The sequence below is a fragment of the Stylophora pistillata genome, chromosome 2 (assembly GCF_964205215.1).
Source record: "Stylophora pistillata chromosome 2, jaStyPist1.2, whole genome shotgun sequence".
NCBI classification, from domain to species: Eukaryota; Metazoa; Cnidaria; class Anthozoa; order Scleractinia; family Pocilloporidae; genus Stylophora; species Stylophora pistillata.
In genome coordinates, this window is record NC_142520.1 from 39,884,594 (window position 1) to 39,908,877 (window position 24,284).

General features: G+C 38.1%; 1 protein-coding gene and 1 long non-coding RNA gene across 4 annotated transcripts in view; one reads left to right on the top strand and one right to left on the bottom strand.

Moving 5' to 3' along the window:
- Nucleotides 1–9,544: 9,544 nt before the first annotated feature.
- Nucleotides 9,545–13,268, bottom strand: LOC111326031 (uncharacterized). Its single transcript, XR_015996445.1, has 3 exons — nt 12,919–13,268; nt 11,541–11,637; nt 9,545–11,011 (listed from the first exon to the last, which is right to left on the bottom strand). It is a non-coding gene; the product is annotated as an uncharacterized LOC111326031 (long non-coding RNA).
- A 173-nt stretch (nt 13,269–13,441) lies between these two features.
- Nucleotides 13,442–24,284, top strand: part of LOC111326053 (uncharacterized) — a 58,995-nt gene continuing 48,152 nt past the window's right edge. For 2 of the 3 annotated variants that reach the window (XM_088748206.1, XM_088748207.1), the window contains exons 1-3: nt 13,442–13,548; nt 13,809–13,916; nt 20,443–20,607. The gene's annotated coding sequence lies outside the window, so the exon portion shown is untranslated. The remainder of the gene's footprint in view (nt 13,549–13,808; nt 13,917–20,442; nt 20,608–24,284) is intronic. The other variant, XM_088748204.1, reaches the window with a different exon arrangement.

Sequence of the window (24,284 nt, forward strand, 5' to 3'; positions counted from 1 at the left end):
ATAAATGTTACTAAAATGTTATGATTTTAGAAATTTCTCTGTTGTTCAGCTGTGAAATTATACTAAAACAATTATTCGCCTCAGGTTCGGTGAATATTGTCAAATAATAATTATGCGATGATATTCACTTCGCCTTTGGCGAATAATTGTTAAATAATTTGATTGGTAGATGTAGAGCTACTCAGTAGAGAGGTTACCAATTACACACTATCTTCATTAGTAAATTGTTAATTACATCCAAACATTTCTCCTTTGAAAACTTTGGTAACCATAAAGAAAGTCCAGCTCTTCATTGATACATGCATATAAAGAATGCCACATATACCTTGCTTAAAGTCCATCACCAAGAACCTCCTACAGTTAATTAGCATTTGCCACTAAATTTTCCCATTTGCATTCAGCAATCACTACTTCACTGCTAGTTTACACAGCAGTAGTCTTTAGGCAGCCTTTACATTGTCCTTATTGTGTACTAAAATAGATAAATGATTAACTGCCACCTGCTTAGCTCATGTTGTAGAGCATCAAAGAATGTGTTCCCTTTGCTATGACATTTGGAAATAGTTGGACATTCTAGTCTTCTCTTATAGACCCCGTCTCCTGCATCTTCTCTATACTGGTTAGCAAGGGGTGTTAAAGAACCCATAAACTTATAACAAAGAGTGGGGAACATAGCTCCCCATGTTGTAGTCTGGCCTTGATTCTGTTATTACAGGCTTCACAAATTCCTTTGAAAATTGTAAACTGCTAAAGGCAGTCTGGCCAAAGTCCCGCAAAAAGTGTTCTAAATTGGAAGACCCACATAGTGGGGATTTAATAAAGATAATGTATTGTACGTATGATGCACGATCCTCGCAGTAGATAGCGCTATTTGAGCAATAGCGAAAATCAGACCTGAAAAAATCAGGCCTGTACGGGACTCGAACCACTGACCTCTGCAATACTAGTGCAGCGCTCTACCAATTGAGCTAACAAGCCAACTGGGAGCAGGCTGTTAAGTTGATTCGCAATAAACCCATGAAAGTGATAAATGAGATACAACAGATGGTGCATCATACATATGTAATACCGCAGTTCAAAAATATATGATCTTCATATATTCATTGTATCTCATAATGTATTGTTTTAATAAATTTCAAATATGGCTGTCCATTTTCCGTTATGAGTAATTTTGAAGGTTAAAATGTAATCACCTTCAATTGTATGAATAAAGCATCACTTCAATCACACACCACTACTTTTTACTTTGCAATCAAGCAACTGGGTTGGAAAAGCAGGCAATAGTTCCATGCTTCAAAGCTATTCAGGCAATAATTCAAATTAGAAAAAGCACTCTCACCAAAAAGACTTCTTCATGGACAACTATTCAAAAAATGAAAAATTAAGTATGGTTCTCCTTAACATCAAACAACACACTAAGCCTCACAACCACACTCTTGTGAAACAAAGTAAACACAGGTCAAGCCAACTTTTTGAGCCAGTACCTTATACCATCCATAATTTCAAAGGTTCAAAGATTGCTACCACACAAATTAACCACAAGAAGGTCATTGGCAACAGTTCCAACTTCAAGAGCCTGGAGTTAAAAAAATAAAAACACTAAAGTTGAAAATCTACAAGCACCCCTGGATAAACATGAACCACTCAATTCTAAGGCTAAGAAACTCTGCAAACAAACCCAACCATTCTTACAAAGGAACCAGTCAACACAAAGCCAAGTGTAGACACCACACAAGAAGAGCCACAGCCCCTGTAATTTCTTGTGGTAGAATAGAAATTAAGAAACCAGTGTGAATGAAGGACTGTGTATTAACTTAAGAACTTGCTACACATGAGTTTGAACTGTAAAAGACATGAACAAGGATCAAAGGGAAACCTGTTCACCGTAAATAATTTTGTTTTTTAGTATAATTGTTTAATTTCCACTTTTTCAGTTAGTCTTCTTATTAAGTTCTATGGGAGATGTTGTAATTTCTAACAGTTTATCTGCTCCTCAATAATTAACAGAGCATCATAAATAAAACAGCAGTTGTTGCTCATCTCTGCAAATGTGATTTTTTCGTTAGGCATACATCACAGTGACAATTCTGGAGAACAATAGGTGGTTAGCCGCCACGTTTGTGGATGTAAACAATAGATATCTCATCAGGTCCTCTTGTTCGTCCACCAGCAGTTGTTCCTTTCACTATTGTTACCTGTCTCTAGAGATTGGTTGCAAACCACCTATTAGCAGAGAAGTGTTATAAAATCTTTTGCTTACAGGCTTGGAAAATGTTCTGAATTTGAAAGGCTTCCTACTTGCCTCCCATACAAAACCTCATACTTTACTAATAATCAAATTAAGACCAGAATTTAATATCTTTATAATATTGATTTGAAATAATCTAATGTTTACCCAGGTACAAAAATGCACCATTAAAAACATGGAAGACCAAACTACATTTCTTTCAAGGTTAATTTTCATCAGTATATTTAATTAATCAGTTTTTAATATCCTCTTAACTAACATTAAGAGTAAAATTTCCGTCAAGTGATCAAAAGTTCAAATCAACCTCTGTTTTAAGGGTCAAAACGGAAACAACTCTCATTACATTTCCTTTCCTTCTGTTAAATCTTTACACATATCCATGCAGCAGACTTCCTTTCAACAAGACATTTTAGTTTAATTGTCACCACCACAAATGAAGCACACCTTTGTGTGACCACTTTTTTCGATAATTGTTTTTTTTTTGTTGTTATTCGTATATGTATTTCCGGAAATTTGAAGTTAAATACGCAAAGTTGCAGTTTCCACCAAAAGCTGTGGATAATATCATTTAATGTACAAGTTATGGACTGAGGAAAATGTACCATAAGATACTGCTAATTTATTAATTCATTTAATTTTCCTTACATGACTCCCAATTTCTAATTTTTAAGGAGGCTGTAGTGCACGTTTTAGTCCACTGTGTTACAGAAGGAACCTTATAAATAAATGTTAAGTTCTACAAGTCCCTTGACCATAGAGATCGCCTTTTCACCTATTTACGCTTCTGCGTTCATCCCTTGTTTAACCCATTAATGGCCGCAGCTTTCGTGGAAAACTGTGTTTTGAAGCTAGTCGAGCAGATTTCGGGTCACTGTTGTGGTTTTAAAAGCTCAAACTTACCAAAAACCGCTTGACAGCTCATGCACTCGACGGCCCTTCGATTGAAATGCAAAATGGCGGCCTGAAAATCTCGGGCATGCGCAGAGAGCAAAATTTCGACATAGTTTTTGGCTTGAAAAGTCATGCCCCACTTACGACTTCTACTTTTCTCTCTTTCTCCTGCCCTTTTTTTCCCCTCTCCTTGCCTAAAGTTTCTCCTCACTTGCTGGAAATTGAGTAGGCTTCATTTTAGTGTAGAGATTTTTCAGAAACTACTCATTATTTTCATAGCACATGCTCGGAAAGGTAGGTGGGTAGTGAAACACAATTTTCGTGCAGATTTTCAGGTCAAAGTGACACGGTTTTTTGGATATTTCTCCAATCTCCTCCACTCAATTGCGCTCATTCTGGTATCGTCTGTAAGATATTTTCAACCTGTTCAAGTAGGTGCTCGAATTGGTGCTCCAGGGCTAAAAGTGATGACGTCACAGGGCGTAGAAAGGGTGTGGGTCCCCATGGGCGCATACGGGCGCACTGGACGTCAATGGGTTAATGTAGCAAAGTGTGCACCTGCAAAATGTAACTAATTAAGCTTAAGGAGGCTCGAAAGGGTTTTTGCGACCGTGCGGAGAATGGATTCCAAGATACACATACAAACAAATTGCTCGCGAGAGAAACAAGCAATGGCACGCGCGATTGTATCCGCAGGCGAGTTGTAAACAAATATGGCCGCCACAAGCGTATCAAAATTACCGGGTACCTGACTGTTTCTGATGAAAGTAATTGTCTAAGAAACAAATGGAATGTTCACCTCTCGGAACCAAGTAAGAAGTCTGGGCGGCACGACTCTTGCCGAAACGGGCCAAAAACACTTCTTTGAAGAGCTGAAGGAGGATTGCGCAGTTCACAGCCCACCATCAAAGATGCGACGACTGCACTTGGTAGGTCTTACTTTATGCAGTGAGAAATTTAGGAGGACACTTCCAAGTGTTCAGACTTGTTTCTGATTGAGTTTAAGTCCTATTACAATAAAATGAAATAACTAAGAAAGTTCCTGAACAACACACAGGAAGATGAAAAGGAAAATGAATTGTTGGATCCAGGATAGTGAATATGGACAGTTTTATGAAGGAAATGGAGGAGTGTAAATATTGCCATAAAAGTGAACATTTCTAATGCAAACAAAAGATCAAAAAAACGTGGATGAGACCTTATTTCAATTCAACCACAGACGGTATAATTAAAATAAAATATTTATCCTAAACTTGTGAAAAAAGATTGTTTGTATTTCCCAAGATAAACTACAAATTACAACTAGGAAGTGAAAGCTACCTCACAATGGTTAGAAAAGGATTGTAAACTTTTTTTCCCATATTAAATGGAATGATGGAAGTTCATGGTTATGAAAGTGACATGAAATAATATCAAGCCAAAAACCTGGTAAAAATTACAAGTGAAGCATACAGCCCTGAGCAAGATTAGACCATTAACCCAAATTGACACAATTATTTGTTCCAGAGGGGTTAATGTTGACACAATAAATCACCCCTTCAGTGCCTCTTATAATTTTCTGTTGTATTTTCTCAAGGTCCACTTACATGGAAAAACCTTTCGAGAGAAATATTAGGAAGGGAGTGGCCAGCCTCTTTGTTATTAAAATGAATGTTACCACTGTGGTTGTTCAAATTCTCTGTTGACATCAATGCAACGCAAAAATGGAGAACAGGGGCCATTGGCACATGATGTGAACATCAGGCTTGCCCTTGGAGCTTGGAATGCTGGCATAGGCCATACACATGTAAATTCACTTTTGTCCTGTTTAGATATTCCAACAGTTAACTATGTAACATTCAAGGCCAGAGGAAGAGAGATTGGAAAAGCAGTAGAAAGTATAGCAAATGACAGTTGTCTTGAGAGTTGCTGCAAGGAAAGGGAGATGGCATTAGCAGCTGGTACTAAATGTGATTCTGAGAATTTAGTTGGAGTGATGTGCTCGTATGACATGGGGTGGCAGAAAAGGGGAAAGGCCCGTAATTCATCAACAGGTCATGGGACAGTACTTGGAGTTAAAACTGGGAAAGTCTTGGATTTTGCCACCAGAAATAAAACCTGCAGAACCTGTGCTGCATCCAAAAAACCAGATAAGCCTACATGTTACAACGAATTTGGTGGGGTTCAGTCCCCTCCATCAACATATATATTGTAGTGTTCGCGCGTAAAAGCTTCTTTATGTTATGTAGTTTGGTGTTGTCTTTAAGCTGCGTCTCATGTTATTTCATGATCCAAACTGTCAGGTGTGTTTATGTTTTCATTTCGCCGCGTTTATATCGTTTATTATTTTGTTTATGCAATTTATTTTCCGTAGTTAGACTTAGTGTAATTTAATTTTGTTATAGAAACCACTGGTCGAGAAATAAACGTATATGGCTCGGATAGCCATTGAGTGATGTTACTGGTGCGTACGTTACACTACACCACATGACTACTGAAAGAACCATACTGGATCTGCAAAGATTATGGAGTCAAGTGTAGCCTGTCAACTATTTCAACATGCTCCGGCAAGAGGGATTAAGTGTGACCAATACATTGGTGATGATGATTCTACAACTTTTCCTACCTCGAAACAAATGTTCCCTATGGCCTTGAAAAACTTTCTGATTTCATCCACTCTAAACGTTCACTTAACACCAGGCTCTATAACCTAAGCCAGCATCAAAAATTTCCAGATTCATCTGTTCTCTCACAGAAAGTGGTTAATTCTCTAGTCAAGTGCTTTTCCTACTGTGCTCACCAGCACAAAAACCAAAGTGCAGAACTTGCCATAGCAATTCAATGCATTGTGCCACATGCCTTTAGTGACCACAAAAAATGCAATCCTTCATGGTGTAGATATAAACAAAACCCAATAGAATATATCCACCATGAATTACCCCATGGGAAGGAATTGAATGGGAGCTGCCTTCAACTGGCATTGCATGATCTTCTCTCAGAGTATGCCTCCCCAGCAGTTGTCACAAAATTAGCCCCCTGCCTGGACTCACAGCAAAATGAGTCTCTAAATGGAACCATTGGCTCCAAAAACCTGAAAGTCAGACACTACGGAGGAAGTGAGAGTAGTGATTTTAGAACAGCATGTCGAGTCCCTCAGCACAATGAAGGCCACAAATTTGTGTGCAAAGCATTAATAAAACTGGAATAAACCCTGGGCCCAACTGCACAAGCTACCAAGAAACCCAAGATAACATAACAACTGCTACCAAACAAAGAAAATCTACCAAAAAGTTCAAAGTTAGGAGAAGGCAGCTTCGCTTAAACAGATTTCAATCGACTGTCAGAAGTGAAAGCAGGGAAGGACTGAGCTACAAACATGACATTGGCCTTAACCTTGACCCCAAGGTTTGTGGACACACCCATGACTACGAAATTCTGCAGAAAGTAAACAAAAACACTTGCAAAACTGAACTAAAGGAATATGAACTGATACCTCCTTCTGACGTCAGGCCTCTATTAAAAGAAATACTCTTTGATCCCCAAAAACCTACAAACTCATCTTGTTTGATACTGAAACAAGTTCAACAACAAAAACAACTGAACTTCTCCAACTTTCAGCCATTACTGATGATGGAAATCAATCATTCTCAGAATATATTCTTCCTGAGCACTCCATAACCAGTTCTGCAACTGCTGTTCACAATATTACCTCAAGGTTTTCTGGGGATCAAAGAATTATATGCAAATCTGGAAAGGCAGTCCCAGCCAAGCCGTTACAAACCTGCCTTCAATCATTCCTGCAATTTTTAGATGTTTGTGCTTCAAATTCTGTCGATTACTTGGTCCTCTTAGGTCACAATGCTTCTGCTTTTGACACGCCAAGACTTCTCCTCAATGCAGGCCCAACCTTTATGTGTACTTTAACCAAAATGAAAGTGCTATTTGCTGATAGTTTACCCTTACTGAAGGCCCTCCGAAGACAGCCTAACAGCCCTCTGAAATCAGTGACAAACAAATTGAGTGACATTTTATGAAACCCTATTTTCTGCTAAGCTTGAAGCTCATGACACACTGGAAGACATCAAAGCCCTCAGAAAAATTCTTTTCACTGGTCCTCTGCAAATCAATCATGAACAAGTGGTCACCAATGGTAAATGTGTATCGGCGAATGAGGCATTCGATGAAGCCACCTTCTTAGAACATAAAGACACCATCCAGATGTTTGATGGCAAGCTCGATCTTTCCTCAAGCATTGTCCAGAAGCTGGCAGATGCTGTTCTTTCTTATCGTAAACTACAATCTCTGTACAAGAAATTCAACATCAATGGCCTGTACAGAGTACTTACATTGGTGCCAACAGCAAAATCCTCTCATCGCCGCAAGTCGAATTCCGCAAGAGTGACATCAAACAAGAGAATTCTCTCCAAAATACTTTCACATTTTCAAGAGTCGCAACGGTAAGCAGTCTGAGACTCAAAAGATAACTTTTTTCAGGAATTTGTAAAATCACAAAAGAAGTCGATTCCATCTTCCAGGTGGATAGCTATGCTGTTACTACCCCTTTAAAAATCAAAGCAATATGATCTTTTTATACCACCGAAGTTTTCCACAAGCATTTCTAAATTGGTTTCTTTTACTTAATTCATTTTAATTTTTTTTGTCTTATTTTGAAGAGTTGTTAATCATTGTAAAGGAAAGATTTTTTGAGGGCAGGAAACCTGTTGCCTCTGCAGTGGCTCTGAATGCAGGTGACTTTAAAACATGTGGAAAAGCAATGAGGATGTCAATATTGCCAGGTGGTCCAGCACCCAATTTCATGTCGCCAGATGTACCATCCTATCTGGTTGGTGAGCCTCTTTCTCCATCACAAAACAAGGACCCTCTTAAGAAAAACTTCTGAAAGGGTAATTAATTAGCATTCCTGTATATCTGAATTAAAGTAGTTATTATTGTTAAAGGTAGTGCAATGTTAGCAATAAAATTATTACATGATAATATTTTATTTTTAATTCATGAAAATGCTCTAGTAAAGGTAAGGGCCAGAAAATTCAACAATACTTTTTCTGTTGGAAATAAACTTTTTCAAGGCATGCAGCATATAAAGTAATCGTAATCATTTGTGGAACAGTACACCAAACACATAGTTTTAGACAGAACATTCCAAAGAAAAATGTGTTCTGCTTTGTCCTTGTACTTCTAAGAAAGGACAAAATTCATTATTTGCCTAAATTTTTCAAAACAATTCCCACCAAAATAAAGCCATGCAAGGATCTAGGTGCAATAAAAAGTGATTGTAGTTCAAAAGCCCATGATCTTTAGTTATATTTCAAAATTTTGGTACTCTTTGCAGACATCAAGGAAGAGAAAAAAAAGAATAAAATATTCTGTAATCTTTGTTTTAAAGCTATCAAAGGCCATGACAGATGAACAATTGAGAGCTGAGCTGACATGTGATGAGGTGCTTGATGTGCTGGAAAAAGTAGGATATTCAGGCATTCCTCAAAAGGAGACTGTTCCTGGAATTCAACCAGTCATTCAGTAATGATCATAGTTATACTTCACTAATTATTATAGACATGTGTTTTATTTAGCTGCCTATTGCATATAAAAGCACTATTTTACACAAAGGTTCTCTTAAAAGTACACACTAACACTCTTTAATCTTAATTCTCCTAGGGAAATTTGCATCAAGGATCAACTATATCAATATCTTCCTCAGCTGGTCCAAATTGAAAGTGCCTTGTGTGAATGTGGTATTCTTGGCCACATGAGGAGAAAGAAAGAACTCTGGAAGCCTGTCTTTACAAATGGAAATTGTTTCACTATTACTGCAGATGAATTTCTGGATCAATTGATAGTAAACTTTAGCAAGTCACAGCTTTGTAGAGATTTAGAGTTCAACACAAGTTCTTCAGTGATGTAATTGAATCCATTGGTATTGGAGGTATAATTCTTTTTTATAAGACAGACAATAAATAGAAAGCAAACCAGGAAGCCTTTACAACAAATTTCAAAATGCCAATGATGGCACCAGTGTCAATTTTTAAGTATCAAGTAGATAGAATGATGTTATGTCATCATTTACACAATTACTGCATTGGTGATACATGGAAATTTATATTACTTACATTGTAAGGAGGCAAATGAAGCTCTCCGTTACCATGTTTTACTAACTTGTATATGACCTCATTATTATTTTTTTTTTTACGATCAAAGCATCCTTGTTCATTATAGGTATTAATGGTATAGACTTGAAGGACTTTGTGAAGTGGATGACAGGGTCTCCGCAAATTCCATCCATGAGATTTCCCGAGAAGTTTACGCTTGAGTTTGTTCATGGCTGCCTGCAGGGCTGTTGCTGTAGGCCCACAGTATCTACATGTGACATCACTATCAAAATACCAGTCCACATCAGTGATGAACAGACAATGAAGGAAATGATCACCTCAGCAGTTAAAGATTCGTTTGGTTTTGGCCTAATCTAAATGAGCCACTGGAAGTTTTAATCTTTGTGTGAAAATGTTTAAAGAAATTGGCCACTTTCAATAATTACCATAAAGTAAAATTCAGCATGATAGAGAGTTTTAATTATTATTTGCACCCTTTAAGAGTTCTGTCAAGTTGAATGTTAATATATGTCAGAAGTGGTCTTCTGTCAGTTACTTCCTTAACAATTTTTGGTTCTACTTAATAAAAAACTGTTGACAAAAATGGGACATGGTCTAATAAGCACAATTTAACAATGTTGAACATTACAACCATACGTCCAGTCAATTTTACAGACTTTTTATGTTTGTGCTTCAAAGTGTTGTTATAAAATATGTATTTCTGTTTAAACTGTTATCAAAAGGTATCCATAGTGAATCATTGAAGACAAGTTACAATCACTGTAAGTTGAAATTTATGATATTGATGTACATGTACAGTGTAATCTTCAGAACCTTAAGAGTGCTGTAGCCTCCCATGCTTTTTCCTCCCCTGGAAAAACAACCAACTAATCTTTAAGAATGTGTGTGTGGGAGGCTACAGCACTCTGTGAGCAATGCCATTTGCAGTATACTTAACAGGCCTAGCACGTGCAACTTCATGTTTATGACACTTGTTAAAGTTCATAAACCAATTTCAATTTCTAACAAAATTGTCCCTCCATTTATTTACATTACACATAAAGATTTCAATTGTTGAAATAAATTGAAAGCCTCTTCCACTGAGCTGGGAATCTGCAGGGCTTCATGATCAACGACATAGTCAAAATACTCTTGGTATAAGTCACCTTCATCATCACTGGGTTGTCTGTGCAGTAAATACTGCTTGCAATTTGGGGTTTTCAACAACCTGCTTGCACTCAAAAGCGTTTGACCTCTGTGGTAAATAGAACAGTACGTCAGGCACTCCTGGTACTGTGCCATGTCGATGTGTATTCCAGTGCTGCTTAACATTGTCTAGTTCATTTTGGATGACTGCCTCAAAAGAAAACCACAATGCCTCCATTTGCATTACATTACCTACATCCAATACTCCAGCAGTCACCATGTCCTTAAAAAAAGTCAATCCACCAACCTGCCCTACCTCTCCTAAAATAAGACCACCAAGACTCGATTCGCTGGTTTGCAGGTGAAGAACCATACTTATTTGCTTTCCCTCCAGCAAATGCATCTTCTCCATTCTGTCCAAAGTAGCAACACATTGCAGCCATCATGCCATTTTCTGTTCCACAATCAGTTCTTAGCAGAATTGGACACCCACCATTCCCTTTTACACAATCTAAATAGAATCTAGCTACATTTTCTGGTTCATTGTTTGATATTGTCACTTCCAACCAGAGAATTTTACGGCTGTATCTGTCTATAGCACCATGGATGGGAGAGCCATAGGATTTGAGTTTATCATACCCTAAAAAGGTAAACATAATTCCATAATTCTCAAATGTTTACAAAATCATGGCCAAGTAGTTTACCAATAGAATGGTATTTTTCACTCCAAAGTTTTAATTCTTGAACACTTCTATACAAAATATTAAAAGTCAAACTAGCTAATCCTGAAATATTCTGACTTTTGAAATTAATAATTCTCATTTCCTAACACCACTATCGTTTCATTTTGCTGTTACAAATACACTTACATTTTAAGCACAGAAAGCTGCCATAGCTATCCTATAGTAGGTTACATACAATATAAAGTGAGAAGGTTGGTGAGAGGCTTGTTTGTGTGAGAGTAAGTAAGAAAGTATGTAAACATGGTTGTGATGTCACCGAGTCACCTCACCAAAACAAAGTCAGACAGGGCTTTCAAGACCTGTTAGGTGTCTGCTCGCTCAGCTCTCCCTGAAAGCCTCTTCGAGTCTATGAAGAATGTAAGTTCGTATCATCCCACATAGCACCATTACTTTACCAACATAACTAACATAAGCTTGATAAATTACCATCCACATGCCAGCTGAAGTTTGGACCATAACTGAGATATTTCCTCGGAGAAAGTCTGCGCCTTCTTCTCTCCTGCACTCCCACTGGGTTGACTTCCTGTAAAATAGTTGCTACTAAGTAGGGAGGGACATGAATTTGATGTACTAGCCTCAAAGAATGCCACACTGCTCTGTATCCTAGTGATTCACCAGAACCACTGATTTCATTCCTGATTATATCACGCAACTGGTCAACATCGACCTCGTTTCCTCTTCTTTTCAACCCATAATCTCACAGCCTGCGTTTAAGAGTACTTAGACTTATTTTAATACCATGGTAGTTAACCAAGAATTGCAAAATAACCCCATTTTCATAACCAAGAAGAAAGTACCTTTGGATTAGCGATCATTCGTCGTCCGCCATTGCAACATATCAGCACTCTCCCCAGTATCTTATGGAGGCCAATGCGCGCACACGACTTTTCATTTTTAATTTGCAGGTTTTTTAGTTTGCAGCAACATTTTTAATTATTTGCATGTGTGACCCTTCTGGGTCATTTTAGATTTGCATGTACTATATTTAATTTGCAGGTAATATTCTTAGTTTGCATGTAAAATTTTAAATTTGCATGTACCATTTTTAATTTGCAGTATTATTTTTAACTTGCAGGTAATATTTTTAGTTTGCAGTGACATTTTTAATTTGCATGTGTGACCCTTCTGGGCCACCGTACTGAATTGAAAACACCGATTGATCGCGTGGACGTGCACTTGTCCTCGCAAAGATGAGCCATTGAGTCAGCGGTATTGCTTAAAACGCATGACCGGATGTCAAAGTGTGAGCTAAAATTGCAAAAACCAGAAATAAAGCTTGTTAACTTGATGAGCTAGTATCTCAAAAATTAGTTCGGTGACCTACCCTGATTTTTTGTGTACAAATTATTTTCATCATTACGCATTCCTGAAGAAAATTTTAAAAAAATTTATTGAGTGGAATTTTTTTTACATTTTAAAACAGCATTTTCCTAAATAATTCAAGTTCTACCAGATAGTTTTTTTTTTTTTTAATCATGTATACAGATAGAGAATGTGATGATGTTAAATAAATTTGAAAAAAAAAACTGGGTCACTGACTTGGTTTTTGAGATATCTTTCAAAAACCGAGTTTTAGAAGGTCTTTTAGTACCACTGTACTGTTGCCATGGCAACAGATGATGCCTGACGAACCCCTTAACAGATTGCCTTAACATAGTGTTATGCATATGTCAAGTTACTATCCCGATGATAAGTTTGACAGTCCTGATATCTTTTACTGATTGGCACTTGCTGTTAATTGTGGAAAACCCTTTCGAGCCTCCTTAAACGAATTGGAGCTTCGTTTGAACGAGCTTTAACTCACCAAATCCTCCTCGTGTTCAGTTTCTCTGCGTTCTCTGGTTTCTTCACCTTCTTGTTTTAAGGGGTTTCACGGTAAGGCCATCGTTGGAAGTTCACTTTACGGCGCTTGGACCTTGTTTGGCTTGTGTTTGTTGGTACCTCGCATTTAAGCTGGCCGGCACAACAAGGTTCCCTGTCGAAGGGTGAAAATACTTGGAGGTATTCGGTTTCATGAGTGCTAACCATTTGGTCTGAAAGGTTGTAGTAAATAGAAAGCATCAAATCCGCCGACTAGAAGACTGTCGGCCTACATATGGTCCCAACTACTTGGAATCATTCCTGTGACTAACTACAGGTCGTTCTGCTCTAAAGTTTAGCGGCTTGAATTACAACCGAGGAGTACTAGAAACGAGTTTCCGAGATTGCGTCTCTCGGAAAAACGATTGTCTGTTGTTTAATCCTATTGGCGAGAGGCACAACCGAGAGAGCATCCGAAGAGTACTATCGTCAAGTTACTACGTCGGGTGATTTTCGGAAATTGTCGGCTATGCAAATTGAGAGAGTGAATTGATATTCTAGTACTCGGCACGTACAGTTTTGCTCACTTTACCTGCATGTTAAGAAAACAGTCTGGATACCGCCTATTGCGAAGGTAAACCAAAGTTTTTCCACAAGAACGCATTGTTTTGTCATGCGATTGATTCGCAGATCCTCTACATCGACATTTCTTTTGCCTTGTCCCTCTGGCTGATAGGATCTGGGATAGCTTACCCTTAACTCCAAAGATCTGATTGATAATTCTCCCCCTTGCTGCGACACGTTTACTTGTGAATCAGTCACAAGAAGTTGATGTTAGATCAAGAAAACAACCTCTACCTGATAACTTTGAGTATTCTCATTTCCTACTTGCAGGAAAACTTGTCATGTATATGGTAGGGAGAAGTTACAGGTTAATAACTTACAGGAGTAAAAGAGTTACAAAATACTGTCAGTTTTGGGACAGCTTATAAGCAAAGCCAGGTTAGCCCAATTTTTTACTAACAGAGTATTTTCTGCAAATCTCTCCACCTCCCAGTTAGCTCAATTGGTTAGAGCGCCGGATTGTGTTGTGCGGGAGGTCGAGGGTTCGAGCCCCGGCCGGACAATACTCATGGTCTTAAAATAACTGAGGAGAATTTACTACCTTTCTATAATATCAAGAAATGGATAGATGTTTTCTCAGATAAAGACGAGTAAACCATAGACCCATCTGCTGCAGGGTTAGGGGTAGGAGACATTAATTTCCCATGCACGAGATTACTGTGTGATGGATGTCCTTCCTGGGGATGGGATAGGGGCAGGGTTGGGTTGGAGCTTAAACCTCGTAGGGGACCTATGTCCTATTGTTTCTGCACCAGTACTTTGTACAAATCCTTAAATACAATACAATACTGTCTAACACTATATATCGGAACTGCTGTACACTATTATTTTCATACTCTGGAGTGGTGTTGTTTCTCTAACTAATAGGATCATGACTGGCTCAGAAAATACTACATGCCAGAGGGAAATGATGATAGAAACCAAAATCAGCTCAGCTCAACCCTTGAATTTCCAAGATCTCATTAGTACCACTATTCTCCTTACTGTCTGTTGTCCAATTCTTATAATGTTTGTTTGGAGAATTTGGTATCAGATCAACCTATAATCCCCTTAATTGATATTTTTCTTTAATCTGATCACTTGTCTTCTCTATACTTTTTATTAATATTGTACTGCATGTTCCTGTTAGGTATCACAGTGCCTCAGAATCATGATCACTGCAATGGGATATTTTCATTTTCTCTTGTCTTGACCCTCTGGGTGGGGTTGTTCAATGCCAGGTTAAGATAAGCCAAGATTTGGGTGAAATCTGATCTCAGATGTGAAAGCTGTGGAAGAAAATTTAGTATAATTCTCTTTGTCTTGGTTATGATTATTGAATGCTCTTAAAAAGATTAGGAAAATTATCTCAAAAGGCTTTAAAACAAAGAAATAAAGGAACCTACGTTTAAATTTAACTAAAGTTGGGTTGATGCTAAATTGCCTTCGAGCAACTAGGTCCAGCTGATCGGTAGGATCTTGAAAAGCTGGGGTTCTGATCTCATTTGCACCTCAAATTTTAGGAAACTTGTCACTTATCTAAGAGAAAAGAATTTTCAAATTTCTCTCTTCTTCTGTACAAAGCTTCAGGAAAATCTTGAGGTTTTTTTTCAAAATTACAGTGAAAATTCACAGGTCACATAGGTTTCAGGAGGAAAATTGAGCCACACACTTTCATAGCATGATTGCTTTTCTTTGAAATTCAAGCTTCATATTTTAATTCTGGCCTTACTCATCCATCATGTATCAACCTTTTGCCACCCTCTTAGAAAAAACCACCAGTTGGTGATATTTCCTACATGTCCCTTTGTCAAGCTCTACAATGGAATTACTTGACAGGAATATTTTCATGCTCTGTGGTCTTGTTGCTTTGGCCAATATGAACTGTGGTGCCTCAGAAAATGTGACTACACAATGGGAAAGCTTGTGTATGTTGTCTTTATAAATGTATTTTGGGTCAAAAATATGTTAGATAAGTTTGATTTGTACTTTCTTTTGTTTGAGATCTCTTCGCAACTACAAATAAGACCTCTGAAACAAATTTGACCTAAAATGCTTTGTAAATCTCAACACTTCAGCTAGTTGTATTGAGATCTGACAAGTTGTATTCTGCATAGACCTAGATGTAAATTCTTGGAAAAGGTCAGTATCACCATAGTGTTTTCTTTTGATTGAAAATATTGTTGACAAGGCTAAACATTTGATTCTCAACACCCCAACATCAGTATGAACATTCTCTATACTGTTCTCTAACAATTTCCTAAGGTGCTGACAAGGATAGTGAGTCTAACAATCAATCGTGGCTTTCTTAAGTTGTAGTAGAAGTCTAAAGAAAAATGTATGCACAATTCCTAAAAATTAAATGCATCAATTTGATCCCAAATGCTAAGCTGTTTCTCCAGCCAATAGGGTTAAACATTTGACACTTAAGCATCAGTTCTAGTAAAGTCTAAGCACTTTAAACAACAGGTGTGTTTTAGTTACAATGATAAGGTTGGGATCGGACGTCAGCATTATCAGGCGCGTGTGGCAGCCGCTTCAGTCCATGTAACAATCTCACCTTCCCGCCTGCCCAACCCCAGGGGAGGACATCAACCACACAGCCTCTCGTGCGTGGGAAATTTTCGTCTCCTACCCCTAACCCTGCAGGAGACGGGGTCTACAGTTCATTCATCCTTATCCAAGAAGACTAGAATATCTATCCATTTCTTGATATTATAGAAAGGTAGCAAATTCTCTTCAGTTATTTTAAGACCATAAGTATTGGTCCGGCCGGGGCTCCAACCCTCAACCTCCCGCACAACACAATCCGGCGCTCTAAGCAACTGAGCTAACCGGGAGGCGGTTTCCCCTTACAATATCACCTCTGACTCACACATTAAGGTCAGGAGAATAAAGAAAATGATCACCAATGAAAGAATTTCTTGATTGTTACGCAAATTCTCCTTGTCAGCAACTTAGGAAATGTATAGAGAACAGTGTCGAGAATATGCATACTGATGTTAGGCTGCATACAGAGGCTTGGGTGTTAGGGGTTGAGACTGGAGAGAAGGAAAATTTTCCTTTAGATTGATTCTAAGGCATTATTAACTAGTGTGACAGGAATGTGTAGAACTACTGTATTAAATAAAATCTGTGAATACACCAAACCTAAGCTGAGTTTGTCTACAACCTATTCTTTTGGGTGGTAGTATTTTCCAAGCTATCCAAGATCCCACAAGGCAATGCGCTCTCATGCCAAAACTATTAAACCTTTTCACTCATGTGATCTTTTAATAAATTCTCTTGACTGTCTGCTGTATAATTATTCTGATTTTGGTTCAGAGAATTTGATATTGCATCACCTAATTGATATTTTTCTTCATTCTCATCACTTGATTGCATGATATTGAATTGAGAATATGAGGAGAAATTCTGTCTTGATCATTTATGAGAGTTTAAGTGTTAAAACTCTGGTTTACCTCAGCAAGCATAAGTCTTAGCATCAACAGCAGTAAGCAAAAGCTATAAATATCATTATTAATAGTAATAATATTAATAATATTAATATTGGATATTAGTATAATTTCAGAGCTGAGCAAAGAGTTTCCAGCAATCTGATTGGTCGAGCGGTTCCTTATCTGACGCTATATAAACCTCTCCACATGGTTTATATAGAATGTTAAAATAAAATGTTAATAAATGTTAATAAAATGTTATGATTTTTGAAATTTCTCTGTTGTTCAGCTCTGAAATTATACTAAAACAATTATTCGCCTCAGGTTCGGTGAATGTTGTCAAATAATCCCCTTAAATTCATATTGGGGATTATTCAGTGATATTCACCTTGCCTTCAGCGAATAATTGTTAAATATCAATCTCATGAGCTACAAATGTGAAGGAAACAGCCTCATTAGAGTTTATTGAATAAGTGCCTCTCCACTGTATTTTTAACATGTAAGGTAAACAAAAACGTTCTTTTTTGTTCGATAATGTTGTTAGACCATATTGAAACAGCCAACAACTTCTTAAAACCGCACAACTTGAAAGCTTGTTTCCATTATTCTTCTGTTCTTCTAGCTGGTTGGATTTAGACACAGCCTAACCCCTCTGAAGCAAACCGGTCCCCAGGGGGGCTCCTCAGTCAGTTACAAACAACCTCATCCCCACGAGTTTCAGTTATTTTTTGTCCAAGTTGGCAGCAGGTCTTGAGAGACCAGCAAATTGACACCAGCATATTATCCGATGATCTATTCCTAGTAATTTGGCCTCAATTTACACCATGGATATAACACACTAACGTAAATGAGACTGTTCAGTGCAGCCTACTTTGTATCACAGTCCGCTTACCTAAAATCTTTTTGGTAACCCTGAGTACAGTATTGTAGTCACACGTGTTCGGTGTTCTACCATCTTGAACCATACATGAATAAACTGATGTCTTTCCTTGTTCGCCTCTTGTCAGTATTTACCAGAAAAATGCAACAAGTGCACATTTCTCAAGAATGATCGCTAAAAAGTAATAAGAACGTACATGATTTAATGAAAACCAAATTGCTTCTAGCGTCCAGTTTACAGAAGGCTTGGGTTACTTCTCCTTACGCTCTGCTGAGGGATTCCCCATTAATGAATAACATACTCGGAAATGTACTGTATCGTGTGTTTTAACAGAAAAACGATTGAATAAGTATTGTTTTCCTTTCTTCAAACTGAAAATCTCTCTGAGCTGTAATGATACTTTATCAGAGTTTTGTGTTTACGACATGCTATTCTTCCATCAAAATTTCTTACTTTATTAATTGTACCACAAAAGGTTCAATTCTTTTCTTGCAGAAAGCTAATGTTATTTATTTTCTAATATGCCATGGATGCTCACAGCATTACAAAACAGAACGTTCCTTATTATTTCGCTCTCGTGAACGTGCTACTAGACCCGAGGAGTTGTAATTGTCCGCTGTTCAAAGGATGTTCGACTTTTTCTCCAAACGTCGCTATAAGCCTTAGATTTTCCCAAAAAAAGGGACTCTACTTGGTTAAAGTTCTGGATAATTCATGACTAATATATAAGCAGGTTTAATTGTTTAAAGCGGATGTTTAATTGTTCAATTTTAACTTCGATGCTGAATTAAATTTGGAAATGCGTTTTCTAACCAACTGATATGAAAAAAAAATGTTCTGGAACAGAAAACAGCTAATTTTAACATGAGCCCCGACATCAACAGTCTTACTGTAATTTTAAACTACAATTATGGAGAATTTGGCCCCATTGTAACTGTAGCCTCTCGATACAGTTGTAAACAGCGAATGGAAATATGGCGTCCAATTTGAATTGCCATTGTACTGGACTCACTAGCCTCGTCTTCGCGTGGAAAGACAAAAGGATTATTACATGTGTGGGAGGCTAGTGGGTCCAAAACAATAGCAACTCAAATTAGACGCCATATTTGCATTCGTAAGATGGTGGCCAAGGTTCCAAGCAACACTTCGGTTACGGGACATAATACTGGTTGAAACGTTATTTTCCAAAGTTTTAATTCTTAGACTCAGAACTTGACAGCTTGGATGTTTACTCCAATCTACAAACAAATAGTTTCAAAACATCATTCGCTGGTAGGACCTGCCTTGTCTAAGTCTTGTACGCACAGGTTGAATAATGTTCGACGGCACGCTATGATAACTTGACTTTACGCTCCCTTCTTAAGCTATCGTCTTAATCTGCGACAATTTTTTTAGTTCTTAGGAGTGTTTTCCCTTATGGTTATGAAAAAATCAATAGAGAGAGTTTTGAAACTCTCGAGAAATTAATTGCAAAGAACCGGATGTGCGTCTTTAGCAAAGGACGAAATAAAAAGGGTTTTGACACATTTTATTTGATATGAAAGTGAGTCTCCTTTTTTATACTATGACAAGGCTATAATGTTTTGTCATTCAGTCAAAATCTACAGGTGGCATTTTAAAGGGAAGTTTTTTTTTAAGTAAAGTGGGGCATCGTGTTACGATGCTACATCCTTTTAGCAAGTATCAGCCTTTATAAAGTTCCTATATCAACGAAGGCTAACCTTGAACGACCATTTGGTCTCCAACTAAAGGTGAATCTATCGATCTTGAAAGGAAAAAAAATACTGCGATACTTCCTCAGGTAAGTCCAAAGGATAGAAGTGTCGTCTGTTGTCGGTGAGATACACTTTAACTAACGATATCATTGTTGGCAATTTTCACCATCGTTCGTGGGAGGCAAATGGCGTGCAATCATGGAAGGATGACTGGTATGTTTGGATTTGAGAGAGGAGTTAGTTTCTGAAATATAAATTTATGAGAGAGTAGGAAAATCAAAATAAGTTACAAAAGCAGTTTTAAAGACTTTACGTAAAAAGGTCTCTGCACAAATTCCACTTCTTGCCATCGCTTACTCTATGATACTCGATGATTTATTCTAACAAAAGAAAAACCCACCTTGAATGGTATATCAAGGAAAAAACTTCTTTGGTAGGCAAAAAGTTCCTAATAATAATGAACATTAAAGTGCAAAAGGATTTAATACTTTAAAACTCTTTATGGTGGCCAAGTTACAATTTCAACTTAGTTGATATTACCACTTAGATAAATAATTAAACGATGGACATCCCGCTGGGTGGCTCTTCTTGTCCACTGTTTCCAGATCGAATTGGAATTTGGAATGTTAGTTTTTGCGAAGGGAGGAAGACCGGAAGACCCGGAGAAAAACCCCCAGAGAAAGGACAAGAACTAATGACAAACTAAACCCACATGTGACGCTAGGTAAGGATCCGAGAACCAAACTCGGGCCAGAGTGGTGGGAGGTGAGTGCTCTCACCACTGCGCCATCCCCGCTCCCCATTTCAAACGATTCATATGATAAAGATACGGTCCCTATTTAATGCTATGTGTTGGTAGGTGTGAAATTTATTATATTACGTTTGGTTTTTAGGCGGTAACCAATCAGCAGGTGGTGTACATTCAGCATGAGTGGCCTGCGTACACAGGATCGCAGGAAGGCTTGGTTATTATTCAGTCAACTGGTGCAGTTACAACTTCTACATATGGTTACAAAAAAGCAGGCCAGCTGTTTGATTACATTCCACAGCAACTACGTGTGAGTTATAACTTGAAAATGATTGAGGTTTTTTATTGTTGTTGTCGCTGTTGTAGATAAAAGAGGAAAAAGATTCAAACAAGTTTATCCCCTTTCAAAAAAAAATAGATTACTTTACCCTGTTGAAGTCCTAAATATATTAACTTTCCTAAATGTAATAAAGTCCTAAATATAATAACATTTGGTCCTAAATGTAATAAAGCCCTAAGTATACTGACATTTGGTCCAAAATGTAATAAAGTCCTTAATGTAATAACACTTACATTAAGGCTTACGTCTGTCGTTATGGCGGTCGGGCGTAAGCTTTTGAGTATCGTAACTTTTCTGCTATTTTCAGCCGTTTCTTATCAGTCTATGTTTTCTTATGACCTTAAATGCAATCTTAATATTGAGCGAGCTATTGGAACGTCAATCCCCGCCATTTGAGGACCAAACTGCACGGAATATCATCTCTCAACATGTGGCAGTCGTAGCCGACATCTTGGATTCAAAGGCAAGGGAAAAGTCTATTTGAGTTCAAGGCTGAATCATCACCAGAAAACTATGGCCAGTTTCCAGTTAACTAGGTTAGCCCTGAGTGGAGATGTCTGTCCAAATCCAGGCCCTGTTACTGGTACCAGAACCATTGCTAAGCCGAAATGTAAGACATGCGAGAAAACAGTTGCTAGAAATCATAGAGCTGCCATAGGTGTCAACTTCTTTATCACTACAAGTGCGCCGGCCTAACACTGAAGGACTACCATCGGTATGAATCCAGCTTGAATAGATCATGGATGCGTGTAATTTGCCTCTTTGCTACTCTTCCATGGGATCCAAGCTCTATTTCGCTCACAGGTACTAACCCTCACGTTAATTCTGATACTGACACTACGGACTCAATGTGCCATAGCCCTCATACAAGTCCACTAGCATGGAAAGATGCAGAACCAGTAGTTGTGCAACGGAGAAAGAAAGACTCTAGAGAAATTCTGGTGATCCATTTAAATGTTAACAGCCTTCAAAACAAAATCGAGGAGATCAGGATGCTGGTTGAGCAATTCAAGGCAAAGGTGGTCTTCTTAGGGGAGACTAAGATAGATGGAACATACCCAAATAGTCAGTTTGCTATGAACAACTATCATTTCTACAGAAATGACCGTGACAAGGGTGGAGGAGGTCTGATGGCATATTTTTCATCTGTACTTCCATCAAAACGTTTAAAGCAACCAAAGGTGTTCCAGACAATTGAGGTTCTACTAATCCAATCAAAATTTGGCAGTAAAGATGTTATCGTTATGGACATCTATAGATCTCCTAAAGTGAATGGGGTAGAACTATTATGAAACTCTGGAAAGGGAATTATATGAAATCGTTTCCTGGATATCCCTTCGGAGACAGTTCTTTGTTATCATGGGAGATTTGAATCTCAATAAGCTCAGACCTGGAGAGAAGGAAGGAAAAATCTTGTGTGATCTTGAGGAAGTGTTTGACTTGGAATGTCTGATCAAGGAACCTACGAGGATCACAGAGAACAGTTCCACTCTGCTGGATGTTATTCTAACAAACCAACCACAGGTTTTTCGTGAAGGAGGTGTGTATAACCCAGAAATTAGTGATGATCATATGGTTTATGCGTCGCTGAAAGAAAAAGCAGTGCAACACAAGAACAGAATTCTGAAGGTGCGTAGCTATGAGAACCTTGATGAAGAGAAGTTCAAAGAGGATCTGGAAATGGCCCCTTGGCAGGTGGGTGAGGGTTTTGAATCTGTTGATGAACAGTACGAGTATTGGGAAGCACTATTAAATAAGATCGTTGATGAGCATCTACCCGCCAGGGATATGAAAGTGAGGGCGCACAATGTACCATACATGACGGGGGAGTGGAAAAATGCTATTAAAGCTAAAAGACACTTCTCTTAAAAAATTCAGTAAAAATCCCACACCTGAGAATTTTGAGTTGAAGAGGAAGTGGCGCAACGTGGCCACTAGAGAAAGACGGAAAGTTATCAGGTGCTATTGGAATAAAGTATCAGATAACATCAATTCTGATCCAAGAACGTTCTACAGAACGTTCAGACCTTTCACTGACCTCAGGAACAAACGCGGTAACAGTGGTGATATCTGCTTGAAGGTTAATGATGTGTTGGAAGTGGATCAATTCAAAGTAGCTAACCACTTTGCTAAATTCTTCTTCACGATGTCTGAAGGAATTGGAGGGGACCACGTAAATGACAGTACGGAGAGTGATTTCATGAATCACAACTGTCTTCAGTCTCAACATTTCCACTAATCTCTACCAGAAAGATCTACATGAAAATCACTTTGAATTTTGCGAAATTACCTGTGAAGAATTCTAAAAAATCATGAGCGACCTAAACCCAAACAAGTCTAGCGGTTATGATAGGATGGACCCCAGGATCCTTAAAGGGGGCGCAAAAGAGTTGGCTCCATCTCTTGCTGTGATTGTTAATCAGGCGATCAGAAATGGAGAATGGATAGCAAAGTTTAAGCGTGGAGAATGGATAGCGGTATATAAGAAGGATGATAAACAAAGGGATATCAACTATAGACCTATTACGGTGCTGCCATGTGTGAATAAAGTCTATGAAGTATTGCTGGCCCAACAAGTCAGTAAGTTTATGGATGACAGACTCAGTGATGCTATCACTGCCTATCGTGCAAAGAAAAGCTGTGAGACTACGCTGATAAGGATGACCGAAACATGGAGAGCGGAACTAGACAGTAAGAAAATTGTCGGCATATTGTCATCGGATATGAGCAAGGCTTTTGACTCTCTTAGCCCTCGGTTCCTCAAAAATAAGCTGCAGGCCTACAAGTTCTCTGATAAAGCCATACAACTCATACGATCATATTTTCAGGGAAGAGAGAATAGATTAAGGATAAGTTCTGTAACAAGTGACTGGGTTATGTTGAAGAGGGGATGTCTACGTTTGGACCACTTATGAAGAACATTTTCCAGAATGATATGCCTAACATAATATCTGACGCTTACGTCTCGATGTATGCGGATGATCATCAGGTCTTTGTAGCAAATGAATCTACGAAAATCGCGGAGAAGATTCTGGTGGACAATGGTGAGAGAATGACCAAATGGTATCAAGATAATCTTTTAAAAGTTAATTGCGATAAATATCAGGCTATGTTTCTGGGAAATCCGAAAGGAGAAAGGAACATTGATCTGGATATTGGTGGTGAAAAAGTGCAACAGTCACAATCCATCAAGATCCTGGGTGTAAACCTAGATGAAAACCTAAATTTTAGAGATCATATACGTAGTGTGGGTAAGAAAGTTGGTGGGGTGATCGGAATATTAAGTAGGCTCAAGAATCTTATCCCAGTAAATGCCAAGCTACTTTTGTACAAATAAGCTATCTTGCCACATCTTACCTACTGCCACCTAGTGTGGCATTTTTGCACGGCAACAGATAGTCGTAAATTGGAGCGTCTACAAGAAAGAGCCTTGAGACTAGTGTACAATACTACCACAGAACGTTACGAAACCTTGCTGAAAAGAGCTAAGTTAACTACTTTACTAAACAGGAGGTTGCAAGATATACTCATTTTTATGTTTAAAGTTAAAAACAAATTAACTATGGACCAAATTGCAGATATTTTAAATATCAATGAGGACAATACTAAGAGATATAACCTAAGAAATGCGGATTTTGTCTTACCTC